The sequence below is a fragment of the Bos grunniens genome, chromosome 4, assembly GCF_055505025.1.
Source record: "Bos grunniens cultivar Pamir isolate PY7600 chromosome 4, Bosgru_T2T1.0, whole genome shotgun sequence".
NCBI lineage: Eukaryota > Metazoa > Chordata > Mammalia > Artiodactyla > Bovidae > Bos > Bos grunniens.
The window spans coordinates 56,805,095-56,823,929 of NC_141168.1; the positions used below are offsets into that span (position 1 = coordinate 56,805,095).

At 39.1% G+C, this 18,835-nt stretch overlaps 1 protein-coding gene across 15 annotated transcripts in view; it reads left to right on the forward strand.

Annotated features, from left to right (window-relative positions):
* The window catches only part of BBS9 (Bardet-Biedl syndrome 9), a 481,107-nt gene that overhangs the window by 338,793 nt on the left and 123,479 nt on the right, over positions 1 to 18,835 (forward strand). The gene's annotated exons all lie outside the window — the stretch shown is intronic.

Below are 18,835 nucleotides of genomic sequence, written 5' to 3' on the forward strand. Positions count from 1 at the left end.
CTGATGGGAGAGACTGACTGATGGGGAAGCTGGGTTTTGTTCTGATGGGCAGGGCCATACTCAGTAAATCTTAGTAATCCAGTTTTCTGTTGATGGGCAGGGCTGTGTTCCCTTCCTGTTACTTGACCTGAGGCCAAACTATGTTGGACGTAATGAAGATAATGGGAACCTCCTTCAAAAGGTCCCATGCACACACTGCGTGCCCCCAACCCTACAGCAGGCCACCACTGCCCCATGCCTCTGTCAGAGACTCCTGGACACTCATGGGCAAATCTAGGTCAGTCTCTTGTGGGATCACCTCTCCTTTCTCCTGGGTCCTGGTGTGCACAAGGTTTTGTTTGTGCCCTCCATGAGTCTGTTTCCCCAGTCCTGTGTAAGTTCTGGTGGCTCTATGGTGGGGTTAATGGCAACCTTGTCCAAGAGGGCTTATGCCACACCCAAGTCTACTGCACCCAGAGCCCCTGCCCCTGCAGCAGTCCACTGCTGACCTGTACCCTGCAGGAGATACTCAAACACATTTCTGGCTCAGTCTCTGTGGGGTCTCTGGGTCCTAGTGTGCCCAAGGTTTGTTTGAGCCCTCTGAGCATCTCTGGCAGGTATGGGGTTTGATTCTAAATGTGATTACGCCCCTCCTACCATCTGGCTGGGGCTTCTCCTTTGCCCTTGGATGAGGGATATCTCCTAAAAGTTGCTCTAGCGCCGCACAGCTGCTGCCCCAGCGCCTAGTGTCTTGCTGGGGCAGCTGAGCTGGGATTTGACTTTAGGATATCTGACTCCAATTTCATGGCTCATGGACTAAAGGGTACCACCTCTCCTTGACATCAGAGACTTTAACAGCTTTCTGACTTTGTGTTACAAGGCTTAGCCCCTGGAATTGCTCTTATCTTTGTAATAAAGAGAACAGTCAAAGGGAAGTGATGTGCATGGCAAGGTCTGGGGTAAATGTGCAGGACTCCTGTGCTCTCCAAGCTGACCCTTCTCCCCTAGTCTCCAAGTTGGCCTCCAGTATGCTACTGGAGATCAGTGGAGAAGTAACTCCAGAAAGAATGAAGAGACGGAGCCAAAGAAAAAACAACCCCCAGTTGTGGATGTGACTGGTGATAGAAGTAAAGTCTGATGCTGTAAAGAGCAATATTGCATGGGAACCTGAAATGTTAAGTCCATGAATCAAGGCAAATTGGAAGTGGTCAAACAGGAAATGGCAAGAGTGAACTTCTACATTTTAGGAATCAGTGAACTAAAATGGACTGGAATGGGTGAATTTAACTAAGATGACCATTATATCTACTACTGTGGGCAGGAATCCCTTAGAAGAAATGGAGTAGCCCTCATAGTCAACAAAAGAGTCTGAAATGCAGTACTTGGATGCAGTCTTAAAAACGACAGAGAGCTCTGTTTGTTTCCAAGGCAAACCAAGTCTATGTAATCCAAGTAATCCAACTTTATGCACCAACCAGTAATGCTGAAGAAGCTGAAATTGAACGGTTCTATGAAGATCTACAAGACCTTCTAGAACTAACACCCCCAAAAGATGTCCTTTTCATTATAGGATACTGGAATGCAAAAGTAGGGAGTCAAGACATACATACAGTAACAGGCAAATTTGGCCTTGGAGTACAGAATGAAGCAGGGCAAAGGCTAATAGATTTTTGCCAAGATAATGCACTGGTCATAGCAAACACCCTCTTCCAACAACACAAGAGAAGACTCTACACATGGACATCACCAGATGGTCAATACTGAAATCAGATTGATTATATTCTTTGCAGCCAAAGATGGAGAAGCTCTATAGAGTCAGCAAAAACAAGACAGGGAGCTGACTATGGCTCAGATTATGAACTCCTTATTGCCAAATTTAGACTTAAATTGAAGAAAGTAGGGAAAATCAGTAGACCATTCAGGTATGACCTAAATCAAATCCCTTATGATTATACAGTGGAGGGGACAAATAGATTCAAGGGATTAGATCTGATAAAGAGAGAGCCTGAAGAGCTATGGTCAGATGTTCATGACATTTTACAGGAGGCAGTGATCAAGACCCTAAGAAAAAGAAATGCAAAAAAGGCAAAATGGTTATCTGAGGAGGGCTTACAAATAGCTGTGAAAAGAAGAGACACAAAAGGCAAAGGAGAATAGGAAAGATATACCCATTTGAATGCAGAGTTCCAAATAATAGCAAAGAGAGATAAGAAAGCCTTCCTCCGTGATCAATGCAAAGAAATAGAGGAAAACAATAGAATGGGAAAGACTAGAGATCTCTTCATGAAAATTAGAGATACCAAGGGAACATTCATGGAAAGATGGGCTCAATAAAGGACAGAAATGGTATGGACCTAACAGAAGCAGAAGATATTAAGAAGAGGTGGCAAGAATACACAGAACTATACAAAAAAGATCTTAATGACCCAGATAACCACAATGGTGTGATCACTCACCTAGAGCCAGACATCCTGGAATGTGAAGTCAAGTGGGCCTTAGGAAGCATCACTACGAACAAAGCTAATGGAGGTGATGGAATTCCAGTTGAGCTATTTCAAATCCTAAGAGATGATGCTGGGAAAATGCTGCACTCAATATGCCAGCAAATTTGGAAAACTCAGCAGTGGCCACAGGACTGGAAAAGGTTAGTTTTCATTCCAATCCCAAAGAAAGGCAATGCCGAAGAAAGCTCAAACTATCACACAATTGTACTCATCTCACATGCTAGCAAAGTAATGCTCAAAATTCTCCAAGCTAGGCTTCAATGGTACATGAACTGTGAACTTCCAGATTTTAAGCTGGATTTAGAATTGGCAGAGGAACTAGAGATCAAGATCACTGAAAAAGCAAGAGAATTCCAGAAAAACATCTACTTCTGCTTTATTGACTATTCCAAAGCCTTTGACTGGATCACAACAAACTGTGGAAAATTCTTAAAGAGATGGAAATAGCAGACCACCTGACCAGGCCTCCTGAGAAATCTGTATGCAGGTCAGGAAGCAACAGTTAGAACTGGTCATGGAACAACAGACTGGTTCCAAATCAGGAAAGGAGTACATCAAGGCTGTGTATTGTCACCCTGCTTATTTAACTTACATGCAGAGTACATCATGAGAAATGCTGGGCTGGAAGAAGCACAAGCTGGAATCAAGATTTGCGGGAGAAATATCAATAACCTCAGATATGCAGATGGCACCACCCTTATGGCAGAAAGCAACGAACTAAAGAGCCTCTTGATGAAAGTGAAAGAGGAGAGTGAAAAAGTTGTCTTAAAGCTCAACATTCAGAAAACTGAGATCATGGCATCTGGTCCCATCACTTCATGGCAAAGAAATGGGGAAACAATGGAAACAGTTAGAGACTTATACCTACTTATACTCGATATAATGTGTTAATCTTCTGTCTTAACTTAAGGTTTATAATGGAATTTTCCTACATAAATAAAAGCATCTTGTTGGAGTAGTGATTTAAATGCCAAATTCTTCATTCAGAATTCATATCTTCTGTCTTCATTTTTGTTAATATATTGATTATTTATTATACTGGCTGAAAACATCTTACTCGTTTCTTTGAACTTATTATAGGCCACATGGGTGAAAGAATCCATTATCAGCCTTTTGCATCTAATTTGCATCAAATTATTCCAATGTTATGTCTGTAGGAATTTAATATAACTTTTAGCCATTTTGAGGTTTCTGACTTATATTGATGCAGAGCAATAGCTGTGACATAATGATGCTATAGCCCTTTCTGCCATTCTGAACCACTGTTATAGTTCTCTAAATTTTTGGATCACATTGAAAATTCTGTCCTAGACTAGACTCACCATGTTTAATCCCCAAAGCTATACTCTTTCCAAATCTACTCATCTCTTATAGATCCTAAATTTAGGCCCAGCTAACAGGAAATCTGCTCTATATTCCATTATTTTAGCAATGGAGGGTAATTCAATCAACAGAATGAAGTCCAGGAGATGTTGAGTTTAATCTGCTTAAGCTGAACTGTGATTTTGGGAGTTCTTTTGGAAACATGCAAACAAAGAACAAACACACATTGCATATAACATCGTGTCATCCTTAGGTGATCGAAATTACATTGGAAACCAGAATCAGCAATGAATAAATAGATAATTTTTGTGCTCAAAGATAATAAATGTTATGGATCTTTTAATGTGCAGAAACTGTAATAGATTCTGCATCGTCAGTGTACCTAAGTATAACAGGGTTGAAAAGAGAAAATGTGACAGCTTCTGTTAACGGGAGGGAGGAAGCAAATCAGTCCTGAGGCTGAAATCTAAATGTGTAATTACGTCATTGAGATGTCCAAATCCCACTAAAGAATACATGGTCACCTTGGAAAAGATTTTGTCCATTACTTTGCTGATAATTGATCAGACTTCAGACATAATAGTCTGTTATCCAAATGTTCAAGTGATTATTCATTTTTAGGGGGAAATGTAGCTACAGAAAGATAAGTGTGTTTTTTCACTCTGATGTTATAGAATATATTGGGAAGAAGAAGACAAAAAGAGGGAGGTCAAGGAATGGACACAAATAGCTAGATAGAGCAGGGGAAAAAAGACTCTCAGCATTAACAGGGACAGTATGGACATAGTGAGTTGACTCAAGTTGTTTCAAGCCTAGATATCTTTCAGTACTTTTTGAAAACTATTCACTAAGAAGGCTGCCCCCACCATATAGTGATAAATGCTTGAATTCTTAAATTCTGATCTAAATTTAGAAACCATTCTTTTGGAGGTTGTACTAATAACCAAAGGAGTAAACTAACTGTGCGCTGGTAAGTAGTATCAGACTGATCACCAACCCTTCTAGTGATTCATTGGTGGAATCTGAGACAAAACAGAGGGATTGGTAAATGCACTGTTTTCAAAACTATCTGAGTACAGATTTCTCTTCTTGGCTAGGGAAGAAAAAACAATCTGAGTTACAGTTTATGGATTTTTAGACAAAGGCAGTCTATCTTAAATTTGGTACAGAGCTGTGGAGTGGTCAATGGAGTCAGTGTGTGCTGACATCCCTGCATGTTTTTGGATAACAAGATCTTGGACTGTATTTTAAAGCTGCATTCCAACCAACATCAACCTTATTTGGCTAAATAACTTTGATATATAGTGTATCGCAAACCTATCTCTTTATAGACAGGAGGAATATCATTACTAAATTAAATGGGAAATAGTAAAGAAATTAGTAAGAGAGGGAAGATGTTTTCTGAGCTAAGATGCAAAATGAAGTAATGGACAAAATAGGAAAATATCTGGAGGGTTAAATGAACTAAGAAAATATGAAAAGTCTGTTTGAAACCACCTTTATTTTTATATAACTAAGAAAAGCCAAAAGAATAACTTTTTTGGATCAGATACCTTACCCCACAACTTTCCCAGCTGTTAAACAGGAATAAAGACAGGCTGCTTAGACCTTTGTGGTTCCAGAAAACATGGAACCCTGGTTTATTACCCAAAGCACCGTAGGGTTTGACTGTGCTTCCAGTTTTCCTCATTTTGTGCCCTTGAACTAACCAACTGCCTATGTTGCCTTGATTTTCTTAGAATAATATCTTCGTTTTCTCAAGAGTATATATTTGTGAGCACTTTTAGGGAACCTTTGTTTTAGTTGCTATAACTAGCAAATGTCCCTGTGTTACATTGGATTAGTTTTGAGAGAGACTTTGTTGAGCTTGGAACTAGAATGTAAGCTTCTTGAGGGTAGAGGCCACATCTTATTCATTATTGGAATTGAGGGTCTACCTAGCACAATGCCAGGAGCCATAGCACCCTCAAGAAATGCTTATTTTGCTAAACTGAACTGTGATATTAACTGTGGTATTATGTTGCCCTTTTGTAACAATATAGAATTACAAGATTTCTATCCAAGAATTTCATATTTATTTTAGCATTACCTTATTAAATTTTTGTAAACAGTGAATACCAGCATAATTTTTCTCAGATAAATGATTTGCTACAGGTCACTCAATGAATTATTTTTACAGTGAAAAATTAGAACCTCTTAAAAAAAAATAATATCCAAACCTTCTAAAAGATACTCCTTTCCTAGTGATGTTCAGGCTCTCTCCCTGAACTCCTAATATAAATTCCATTTCTTCCCCTTTGTTATTTATTTATTATGCTCCTGTAGATCATTTCTAGTTTTCCATGGAAATAACGAGCTTTCCCCTCTGGGGATATGTATGATGCCAATGATCAGTGACGAAGAACCTCTTTTCAAAGTGGTGCTGGATCTCTATCTTAGCATAACAGGCCTTGGAAGATGGAAAGACAAAGGAGGAAGAAAATAGCAGTGAGTGCATACTCATACCGGGCTATGATAAGATACTACTGCTGAAGCATTAACCATGCTATTGTGGAAGAGAGATCACATACAAATTAACAAGCAACGTTTGAAGAATGCAAGAAAATCCTTGGACCACTGTGTTCCTCTGAATATCTAGGCAGCTAAATGGACATACAGAATGAAACTTTTCTTTGAGGGGGGATACTCTGGGCTCAGGAGATGTTGAATTTTGAGTCAGCTTTTCAAAAGAGGAGATGGACAGGAATAGCTGAGAAATAGATGATGGTGGTTCTTAGAAGATTCTATAGTGTCATCATGCCACATATGGTATCGGTTGTCATCCTTAGCATTAATCATTAACCATCAGTTTTCAATATGACATCCTCACATGTGGAAGAATCTGAGACTGTTAGCTGCTATCACTAAAGAAGTATGTCTCCCTTCAGCATCAATACAGGCAACTTTTTGTTGTTCCAGTGGCTAATTATCTAATTGTTGACTTACCTAAGCTTCCTGTTTCTCCTCTTTCATTCTCCTTGTATTTGATTTTTAAATGGACAGTGGGACAAGGGAAGAAAGATGAAGTGATAACCTTTCACTTAATCTAAAACTGTCACCTATTTGCTTGTACAGAAGTTGAAGAAGAAGAAGTTGCAAAAGAGTTGGCCAAAATGAGATGTTGGAATTGATTTTTGGATTTATCAGCAGTATTCTTTTTTAGCATAAAAGATGGCAAGTTGGCTGTATATAGAATTAAAGAATTGTTCTGTATGAACTCTAAGAGGATGGAGTTTGTGACTTATATCCCTTGTTGCACATCTTGCCTGTAATAGGTGCTTATTGACTGCTCTGACTGGAGCTAAAAGGGAGCTTAGTGATGCAGAAATCAATGTCCAAGAAATTTAAGGGCATTCTTATTAGTAACAGAAACCACACTGAACCCAAGTCTTCTTATGTGCATCCACTCTGCTTTCCACTACACCACACTGCCAGAGGCAGTGGGAGTGCTAGCCCTGTAGAGCCCAACAGCCAAGCTGAAGACTGTGCCCAGGGACAGGAAATTGGAGGCAGCTGGGGCAAGAGGGCTTTCTCACCAAATTTTTAAGTGTTGGTTTTCAGCAAACCGGAGCTACAGAACTGTTTTAGAAAATTTCCAGTTAAAGTGGAATTTTCAAAACCAGTAGCTGCCCCTGGGTCAGCGAGGTTGGTTTTATGGGAACCCAGGGTTTTGCACAGCTGGTAGAGCAGACTGGTAATGGTGGCTCAGGCGGAGGACTTCCGTCTTGCTGAATTGCCCCGACCACAAGTTCCTAAAATCATCTATGCCCAGGGATTGTTCTTCTCGTCATTTCTTAGGACAAAACCCCGTTTTCTCTCTATGGCCTTTTGGCTCATGGAGGAACTTCCAGAGAGACACTTATTCATCTCATCTCTGTAGGCACTGGCTGAGAATTAGTGAAGTAAGCAAGAGGTGTAGGAGTGATTTCTCAATGATAAATAATGACTCGTACAGAGTAATGGTATTTTTATTCCTTCAGAGGCAATAGGCATAGCTATTAATAAAACACTGTGAAGATGTCCAGGTGAGCTTATTAAATTTTGAAAGAAAAGAAATAGATGAGGAGCAGATGAGAATCTTGGATGAAGGCCTAGACCTTGATTATGGAGGATTTTATTTATTTTTTGATATTTAGAGTGGATAACAGCAAAGCAAAATTCATAAAGAGGATCACTTTCCAGAAAAAAATGTAGCACTGATTTCTTATGCAATACTTGAGAAAATAACCCTCAGAGAAGATTCTGGATCTAATTCTAGTAAGTGGGCCAAATGTGATAAGTAAGCTTGAAGCTGGGTGACCTCTCAGATCTAATAAGATGAGAGCATTATGTTAAATAGCATGGAGGCTGGCTAGTATTTATGGGCAGACTGTCCCTAGGAGGTCTGGCATGAGTTAACTGCTTAAGAAGTTCCTTAGCAAAGAGATAATTGCAGGATGCATTGACCAGCAGAGTTTATAGTTGAAGTTAAAGGCATAGTTAATTGTGTGAGCTATTTGGGCCAAATGGCCTCTTTTTATTCTATGACTCCTTGGGTCCTAGCATACAGTAGCATTAGCCCCATCCTCTTCTTTTAAAAAAAAATTATTTATTTTAATTGGAGGCTAATTACTTTACAATATTGTGATGGTTTTTGCCATACATTCACATGAATCAGCCATGTAGCCCCATCTTCTTAATCACCATAGTTTTTCTCTTCAGGTTGACATACAAACTTTATTTTTTTGTGGAACTTACGGCAACCTACTCCAGTATTCTTGCCTAAAGAATCCCATGGTCAGAGGAACCTGGCAGGCTACAGGCCATGGGGTCAAAAAGAGTCAGCAGACATGACTAAGTGACTGACACTTTATCACATGATAAACATTGTCAATAGTGTCAGTGGTCATAGCCACATAACAAATTGCCTTTTCACTTGGGCAGATTTGCAATGAAATGATTCATCCCAGATCTCTTCTTCATGTGACTTGATTGGGCATTGATCTACTTCCTGGTTCCACAGTGTTTTGGACTCTTCCTAACCCCAGGCTCCAGTAGTTTTTCAGTCTCTATGTCCAACTTTTTGCGACCCCTGGACTATAGCACACCAAGCTTCCCTGTTCTTCACTGTCTCCTGGAGTTTGCGCAAATCCATGTCCACTGAGTCAGTGATGGCATCCAGCCATTTCATCCTCCATCACCCTCTTCTCCTCCTGCCCTCATGTGAACCTGGTTGGTCCTGTTGAGCTCCAGCTCTTGAAAGAGGATGTCCTCCCCTACCAGGTTTATGTTGGCCTTTTAGGAAAAATAAGTGTTTTGAAATAAAAATATTGCTTGCACACTGAAAGTGAAAGCGAACTCACTCAGTCCTGTCCGACTCTTTGAGACGCCCTGGACTGTAGCCTACCAGGCTCCTCCATCCATAGGATTTTCTAGGCAAGAATACTGGATTGGGTTGCCATTTCCTTTTCCAGGAGATCTTCCCAACCCAGGGATTGAACCCTGGTCTCCTGCATTGTAGGCAGATGCTTTACCATCTGAGCCACCAGTAATGTGTCCTAAATAATTATATTCAAATTAATTTATGATACAAGCTTTATGTTGTTCTGCTTGCAACATTTAAAAATACTGGTTTTTCAAATAGCAGCTTCTAAAATCTTTGTGTTTGTGTGCTAAATTCGAGTTTCCATGATATTTTCTCACTCATGACTTTGATTCTGACTAGAGTAACTCCTCCTCCTCTGTGTTTCCATGAGACTTCAAACTTCTGTTCTATGATTCCTTGTCTTATAATTCTTTGTGTATATTTATCATTTTCCCCACCAATGGAAAGCTACTGGAAGGCAGGGATCACATCTTACTTGCTTTTGTGTCTCTAGAACCTAACGATGCCAGGTGCATTATTTATCATGTAAATTTGTGCTGGGCTACAGTATATTCTGTGGAAAATGAGATTCCTTACTCTTTGAAGATTATAAATCTCCATTTGGATTTGGTGCATCACAAATTCGAGTTGACTAAAATCCAAGTTTGGTCTCTTTAGTTGCTGTTGATTTTTTAAAGAAAATGATTGCAAGTGGAATGAGTTTGTGCTGTGTGCTGCCTGTGGTAAACCTTAGATTATATTTCTGCAAATGTGGCCTGCTAGTTTAAATTGCTTTGGTTGCAGTGGAAAAAGGAAATACGTTTCCCTATTGTTGGGGTAAAAATTCAATTTGCTTCAAATCAGAGTGTTTTACTTTAGAATTTATAATTATCATGGACCCAAGCATACATATGCTAAAATATAGACTTGAGGTAATTAAAACTCCTGTGGTTATTTGGGTTCAATCTTTTTTTCCCTCCTTACCAGTTTTATTGCCATTACTCATGAACTACATCCTCCTCATGGAAAAAAATTTTCACATACAGAAATTAGGTTCTTCCCTTCTCTTATTTCCCCTATCTTTGGAGTATTGTTCTTGCCCAAGCCTGGCTTTCTTCTTGTTTGCAAGATGGCTATATTGTCTCGATGTCATAGCTGTAGTTCTAGCTATTACATCCAGACAGTATCATATCCAGAGGAAATAAGAGGACATCCCTTTCTGTCTCTCCTCCTCAGAGATAAAGTACGCTTTCCCTAATGTTCCTGCTGTTATTTTAGCAATCTTCTTCTCGCATCCTAATGATCTTATGCCTTCCTGAGCAGCCCATTCCTAGGCCAGTAACTAGGGAGAACAATGAAATTACCACAACTGGCTTCAGGGGTTGGGAAACTTTTTTTGTAAAGAGTTTTGCAGCTAGCTCATCTGGTCTCTGTCACAATTATTCTACTCTGTTATTGTAGCAACAATAGGCAAAAAAGTAAATGAGTGGGTGTGGCTATGTTTCAATAAAACTTAATATACGAAAGTGGTGGCAGGTAGATGGCCATTTCCTGGAGCCTGAAACCAGTGGCTCCAAAACATTAATATGTATCAGAATCAACTGGGAACTTGTGAAACTAGAAGGTCCCACACCCAGAGTTTCTGATTTAGCAGATATGGCTTAGAGCCAGAGACTGTGCATTTCTGACAAGTTCCCAGGTGATACTTGTTCAAGATCAAGTTGAAGCTGTTTCAATAATAGCCCTGGGTTTCTATTTTGTCATGTGTGTGGGAACTGTCTTGTCCATTGTAGTGCACACCACCCCTGGCCTCTACTCACTAGATGCCAATGGCCTCCCTGCTCCTCCTCTAGTACAGTGGTCTAAAGTGTCTGAAACACGGCCAGATGTTCCGTAGGGGGCAAAATCTCTGATTCTCCCTTCTTCTTAGACTTAGACTATTCAGATCTCTAGCCTGGCTCTGGGAGTAGATTCCCTTTTTCTTGTAGCATTCTGAAGAGTGTCACTATTCTGTGAGGAAGAAAGGAGAAAAATGATTCTGTTGGATAGGGAGCCAATAGTCTCTACTGTTGATCATATCAGAGCTCCTGAGGAAACAGCCTCACTGACCAAAATAGACCAGAAAATGGAACAAGAATACCCATTTTCTAAGACTTTTTATCTTGAGCATTGTATCTGTTTGCTGAATTAAAGGAATTTTACAGAAAATCTGGCAGTGAATACAGAGGGATGGACAAATAATGAGTAAAACATTCCATGAAGTAAAGCCTTAGTTAAAGGTGACATCTAAATCTGGTTCTTACAGGATTTTCTCATGCAAAATTCATGAAAGAGCTAATATCATACTTCTAAAATGTTGTTCCCCTTTTTGAAAGGTCATGCATGCATGCTCAGTCGTGTCTGACTCTGCGACACCATGGACTATAGACCTCCGGGCTCCTCTGTCTGTGGAATTTTCTAGGTAGGAATACTGGAGTTTTCCTCCTCCAGGGGGTCTTCCCAATCTAGGGATTGAACCACATGTCCTGCGGCTCCTGCCTTGGCAGGTGGATTCTTTACCACTTGAGCCACCTGGGAAGTCCCAAAAGGTCATTAACATAATTTTCTATTGATATTTTTAATAGTTAGAATGTGAAATATCTGTTTTTGGTGAACTTATGGGACTTTTGCTTAGGAAGTCTTTATTGTTGGGTAGTGTTTGGGCTAGAACTTTGACTATTTGTGTATGTAACAAACACAGTGGAAACCTGTGTGGTTACTGAGCCACCCTTTTCTAGCTCTGCTCTGTATCATAGTCGGTTGTGGATTACATCTGTCAGGATCCACCTCAGCTGGGAGGCATTGCATTGGTAAGAGACTTGAAGAAAGCATGAATTTCAAGGTCAGTGTTTTTCTCCTGCCTCATCTGCTTTGGGAGAAGGCAATGGCAACCCAGTCCAGTATTCTTGCCTGGAAAATCCCATGGACGGAGGAGCCTGGTAGGCTACAGTCCATGGGGTCTCGAAGAGTCGGACACAACTGAGCGACTTCACTTTCACTTTTCACTTTCATTCATTGGAGAAGGAAATGGCAATCCACTCCAGTATTCTTGCCTGGAGAATCCCAGAACAGAGGAGCCTGGTGGGCTGCCATCTCTGGGGTCGCACAGAGTTGGACACGACGGAAGCCACTTAGTAGCAGCAGCATCTGCTTTGAGCAGCATCTCATTCGTGGATTGCATTTCCTCCAAGGCTCCAGCTCTTGCTGAACAAACCTGCCATTGGTGATCCTGAATCCCTGGGCTCTGATATTTCTGTTTCTTTCCATTATCCCTCCAACCTGTGAAGTAGATGGTAGGAAATTCCTATTGCTGCTCTTCTCTAGGTTAACTCACCACCCACGCTTGCCTTGTTCTAAGTTGTTCCATACCTATTAAACCCTATATCAAAATCCTTGAATATGTGATTTCTGTTTTCCTCATTAAACTCATTCTGATACAAAGCCCAGCCCCAACTATCTTATCAAACAAACCTAAGAAGTTTACATCTCTACATGAGATTTTCGTACAAATAAAGTATCTATTAGAATTGTCAATAATAACCCATATGCTAATGTATAATCTTGATAGCTGTTAGTATCAGATCCTTAAATAAAACAGAGAAGGAAGTTAAGCTCACCTGGGGGCCCATTATAGCCTAGAGACAAAGAACACTACTTCCGAAGGTGAACTACCTAGGTTCAAGTAGCCCACACCCCTATCGTTGTGTCTTTAAGTAGATGATCTAACTTCTTAGGACATCAGTTTTCCTGACCATGAATTGGTGATGATAATGGGACATATTAAGTCTCAAAGGGACTATTGAGAGGATTGAGTAATACACCAAAAACACTTTGAGAAGTACTTGGCATATAATAAACACCCAATAAATATTAGCCATCATCATCACTATTGTTGTTATACTTACTCTAACCATAACTGATTGAGTCAGCCTGTCCCTGTGGAGAAAAATTTCAGCTTTAAAAATAAGTTTCTACATGGCATAAGGATGAAAGTGTGTATCAAAGAGAAAAGTCCATTTAAATGTTTGCTGCCTGAAATACTTCCTTTTTCCTCCTAATTTGCTTACCATAAGCCTGACTGTTTTAAAGCATATATAAGTTAATATACATACCCACACCTTAATATCTCATAATAAACATTATTACTTAAAAAAGCTTTTGTTAATGTCAGAAGTTCAATTTTTAAAAATCTATTATGTTGGCATAGAATTGAAGTACATTATTGTGTTAGTTTCAGGTGTATAGCAAAGTGAATCAGTTGGAAATATACATATATCCACTCTTTTTTGAGATTCTTTTTCCATATAGGTCATTACAAAGTACTGAGTAGAGTTCCCTGTGCTATACAGTAGGTCCTTGATTAATTATCTGTTTTATATAAAGTAGTATGTATATAGCAATCCCAATCTCCCAATTTATCCCTATACCCCCCCAATTTCCCCTGATAACCATAAGTTTGTTTTCTGCATTGTGACTCTATTTTTGTTTCATAAATAAGTTCATTTGTACCATTTTTTAAGATTACACATATTAGCAATATCATATGATATTTGTATTTCTCTGTCTTACTTCACTCAGTATGATAATCACTAGGTCCATAATAGAGATTACTACTTTAAAAAGCTTTTATGAATGTCAGGACTTCAATTTTAAGAAGAATAAGATAAGAAAGATTCTCCTGATTGCATGGGTTTAATCAGCCCATGGCAGTCTATTATTCACACAATGTCCTAAAGCTTTGTGAATAAGCAAATACAACATTAGTTTGTTCGCCATAGATATGTCATTGACCATGAGCATTTTAATCATGGAATGCAAGCAGTGGGCTTCTAGAAGACCCTTAGCTAATTCATTAAAGTTTGTATGGTCATCACAAGTTGTGCAAACATAAGAGCTAATGTCAGGGATGAAGAGAGAGTATCAATTAAAACTTACAGAATGTGTTGTGTTTTGTTTTTATTTGTTTTCTGGAAGAAGCGAGAAATCTTATGTGCTTTGCTGTGCTTAGTTGCTCGGTCATGTCCAACTCTTTGTGACCCCATGGACTGCAGCCTGCCAGTCTTCTCTGTCCATGGGTTTCTCCAGGCAAGAATACTGGAGTGGATTGCCATATCCTCCTCCAGGGGATCTTCCCAACCCAGGGATCGAACCCAGGTCTTTTCCCCATTTCAGGCAGATTTGAGCCACCAGGGAAGCCCAAGAATACTGGAGTGGTTAGCCTATCCCTTCTTCAGGGGATCTTCCTGACCCAGGAATTGAACCGAGGTCTTCTGCATTGCAGGTGGATTGTTTACCAGTTGAGCTACCAGGGAAGCTCAAGTCTTCTGAGAGATGTGAAAAAGAAAAATCCAGGAAATATAAAGCATGACTTATTAGAACACTTGTTAAAAAGTTCTTCTAATTCACTGGTTTGACTTTCCTGTATGTTACACTACTATTTATTTGTTCATTAGCCCTGAATTTCTCATAAGAGATACAAGAAGCTAGAAATGTGGTGTTTGTGAAAATTTGTTTTATTTGTCACTTACATTCTGCTTAGTTCCTTTAAACAGTTGAGTTGCCTGTTAGATTTTTCAAGTTACTTGCCCCAAAGTTAAACTGAAGTGCATGATAACAGAAAAGGAGGACTTCCCTCCTTCATTCACAATTGCACATCTTATTTATGAATTTTAACATTAATTGCTATTGTGAAAATTTAAGGAAATCATTATTGGGACTCATTCTGTAACTAAAGATTATCCCATAAGAACTGGAAACTAAATGCAGATGTGACATAAAGTATGATGTAGGACCCAGTTTAGTTCAGTTTAGTCGCTCAGTCACGTCTGACTCTTTGCAACCCCATGGACTGAAGCACCCAGGCTTCCCTGTCCATCACCGACTCCCAGAGCTTACTCAAACTCATGTCCATTGAGTCGGTGATGCCATCCAACCATCTCATCCTCTGTCATCCCCTTTTCCTTCCATCTTCAATCTTTCCCAGCATCAGGATCTTTTCAAATGAGTCAGTTCTTCCCATCAGGTGGCCTAAGTATTGGAGTTTTAGCTTCAGCATCAGTCCTTCCAATGAATAATCAGGACTGATTTCTTTTAGGATGGACTGGTTGGATCTCCTTGCTGTCCAAGGGACTCTCAAGAGTCTTCTCCAACACCACAATTCAAAAGCATCAATTCTTTGGCACTCAGCTTTCTTTATAGTCCAACTCTCACATCCATACATGACCACTGGAAAAACCATAGCTTTGACTAGATGGACCTTTGTTGGCAAAGTAATGTCTCTGCTTTTTTAATATGCTGTCTAGGTTGGTCATAGCTTTTCTTTCAAGGAGCCAGCGTCTTTTAATGTCATGGTTGCAGTCACCATCTACAGTGATTATGGAGCCCCCCAAAATAAAGTCTGTCTCCGTTTCCATTGTTTCCCCTCTATTTGCCATGAAGTGATGGGACCAGATGCCATGACCTTAGTTTTCTGAATGTTGAGCTTTAAGCCAACTTTTTCACTCTCCTCTTTCACTTTCATCAACAGGCTCTTTAATTCTTTTTCGCTTTCTGCCATAAGGGTGGTGTCATCTGCATATCTGAGGTTATTGATATTTCTCCCGGCAATTTTGATTGCAGATTGTGCTTTATGCAGCCGAGCATTTCTCATGATGTACTCTGCATATAAGTTAAATGGGCAGCAGGGTGACAATATACAGCCTTGATGTACTCCTTTTCCTATTTGGAACCAGTCTGTTGTTCCATGTCCAGTTCTAACTGTTGCTTCTTGACCTGCATACATATTTCTCAGGAGGCAGGTCAGGTGGTCTGGTATTCCCATCTCTTTAAGACCCAATCTGCCTTAAAATACTCTGTTAGTCTAGCTTTAGATGCTTGCAGTTTTTATCATTCAAGTTATTTGTTTTATTTTAACACTTATATGGAAATTCTGTATAACATGTTTGCCTGGAGAGTATAGCATAGAAAAATTCCTCTGAACACATTTGCCCATGTTAGTTCAAGCAGACTGGCTTGTTGTCCTTAACCAGTTAGATAGCTGAGCCATCTGTCAACAGCTGAAGATTGGTAGCAGATCCATCAGGGTGAATTTTGTCCATGAGACCTGGTTGAGGAATGGTAGAGGAGAGAATCTCAAAGAGAGCTTTGTGAGTGTTAGCGCACTTTAAGTGAAGGAAATCATATGTCTCTTGCTTTGAGGCAGCAGGTAGGTTTACTTGACTCTGCTAGAAATTCCAGATCTGTGAAATAATAATGGATGTGGGCCATTAAATATGATGGAGGTGATGAAAGTGGAATATTAACATTACGATACTTGTGAACCTTTTTTGAGGTCAGAGACTCCAATGGGACTCTGAAAGCTTTGAACTTTTTCCTCCAGAAAAGTACATAAAAACATCTAAAATGTTACTTTCAGTTTCAGGATATTTACCAACCCATGAAACCCATTCTTGGGACCAAGTTACAAACCTCTAGGCTAAATGAAAAGTTTTTAGGAAAATGTCAGCTTTTATAGTTTTATTATTCATTTGGGAAGCCGTTGGAAGCCACTGCAGTTTTCTGATGGTCAGATTGGCATGGTCATAATAATTCTTATGCTTCTTATAGAAATATCTATATTTACACTTCTTATAGAAATATCTTCTTATAAATATTTCTTATAGAAATATCTAAGAGTTGGACACGACCGAGCAACTTCACTTTCACTTTTCACTTTCATGCATTGGAGAAGGAAATGGCAACCCACTCCAGTGTTCTTGCCTGGAGAATCCCAGGGACAGGGGAGCCTGGTGGGCTGCCATCTATGGGGTTGCACAGAGTTGGACACGACTGAAGCAACTTAGCAGTAGCAGCAGCATTATATAAAATATAGAAACTGATGCAAGATGCAGTAGCGTTAGAACTGTGTGTTTAACTGAGAAAGTATGAATTTCAAATGTTTACCAAGGGAAACACAAAAAGCATATGAAGTATAATTTTGCTTTGAATAAAAAGTATTCTTCTTGGGAGCTTTTATTTAGTCAGAACAATCAGAAAGATTTGTTACCAATTTATTTGTAATTTTTTTACTTGGGAGATGATTCCAGGATTATTGTTTATTTTCTTTTTATTCTACATAAATTAGAGCATGATTCATTAGAAGTACATATTTTGCTTTTGTAACTATTTATAAACTTTCACTTAGACAATCTTGACAAGTCTGTAAAACAGTCAAAAGTAGATTGTTCTTCAAAACAGGCAAGAGAAGCAAAGTTGATGTTGGTGTTTTTTGGGAGCTATTTAAATATGGTTTCCCCAAACATAATTTATTCTTGGTCAATAATAATACTTTACTGTCCATTTACTAATAATTGACATTTCCGAAATCAATATTATCAAGCAAACCAGTCAGACTAGGTTCAGGATATGGTTGTACAATATAGCAACATTTATATCTTAAAAAAATTGTTTTTATTGAAGCATAGTTGATTATCAATGTCATGTTAGTTTCGGGTATACAGCAATGTGATTCAGTTACACATATCACATATTGGGTGCCAAGTCTGTTGATGTTTAGCCCTACATGGCTCAACTCAGTGGGAGTCAGAGCACTGTTTTGCTCAGTAGAGAGAGGAAAGTGTCTAAACTATAAACTCTATCATAACTCAGAAATACGAGGAATAGCTGTAAATGATAAAAATTCTTCTAAATTCTTATTGGAAGCAGGCAGTCACTAGTCACAGCCAAGACTTATCTCTTAGTGTTAGCAGCAGTAACATAATAATAAAAACAATAATAATAGCAATACATTATTACTTATTTTGTTCAAGGCTCTGTACTAATTTCTAGGAACACAAAAGAAGGATAAGCAAGTTCTTTAACTGTAAGGAACTTAACTGTTTACATGGAGAAAGACCTTTGTACCCCAGAGCTAAATTACAGTATAAAAGAGCATAAACTAAGTTTCAAAGCAAAATAGCATAGGGAATAAATAAGTGGCAGAGGAATTCTGATCTGGAAGGAGACATCATGGACTGGGATGTCTTATCAAAGCTTCACAGAGGAGGGTTTTCTGATGGGTACCACAAAGTTCTCTGTCATGTATGTTGGCCTAATGTTTATCACATTTTGTGTTATTATGTGGTTAGTTGTCTTTCCTGGCTGTTGCTTAGGGACAGGACTAATGTGTGCATGGTTCAACTCTTATCTTTAGTACTGGGACATAATAGATGCAGAGTAAATATATGTTGAATGAATGGATAGTGAATGTATAAATGAAGGTGAGACTTGTGTTTAGTTGTGAGGGAAGTACACATGTTTGAGGGGACATAAGAAGGATGGGTAGAAGTTTATGTATGGTAGTGGAGATCCTCAAGGAATCTGGAAGATGATAAATGGGCCAAATTATTTGTGATGGAGAGGCTAATATAGGAGAGTAACAAAGCTGGGGTTAAGTAAGATAAACACTGGCAAGATTGGGAAGAATTTGAATATTGTTAATATTAAATTACTCCATAGCAAGGGCAAGACTTATAATTTCAACATGTATTTCTTTTTCTATAAAATGAGGTAGGAATAGATCAGTTAGCAAATACAAGTACAGAAATTGATATTTAAAAATTAAATTATG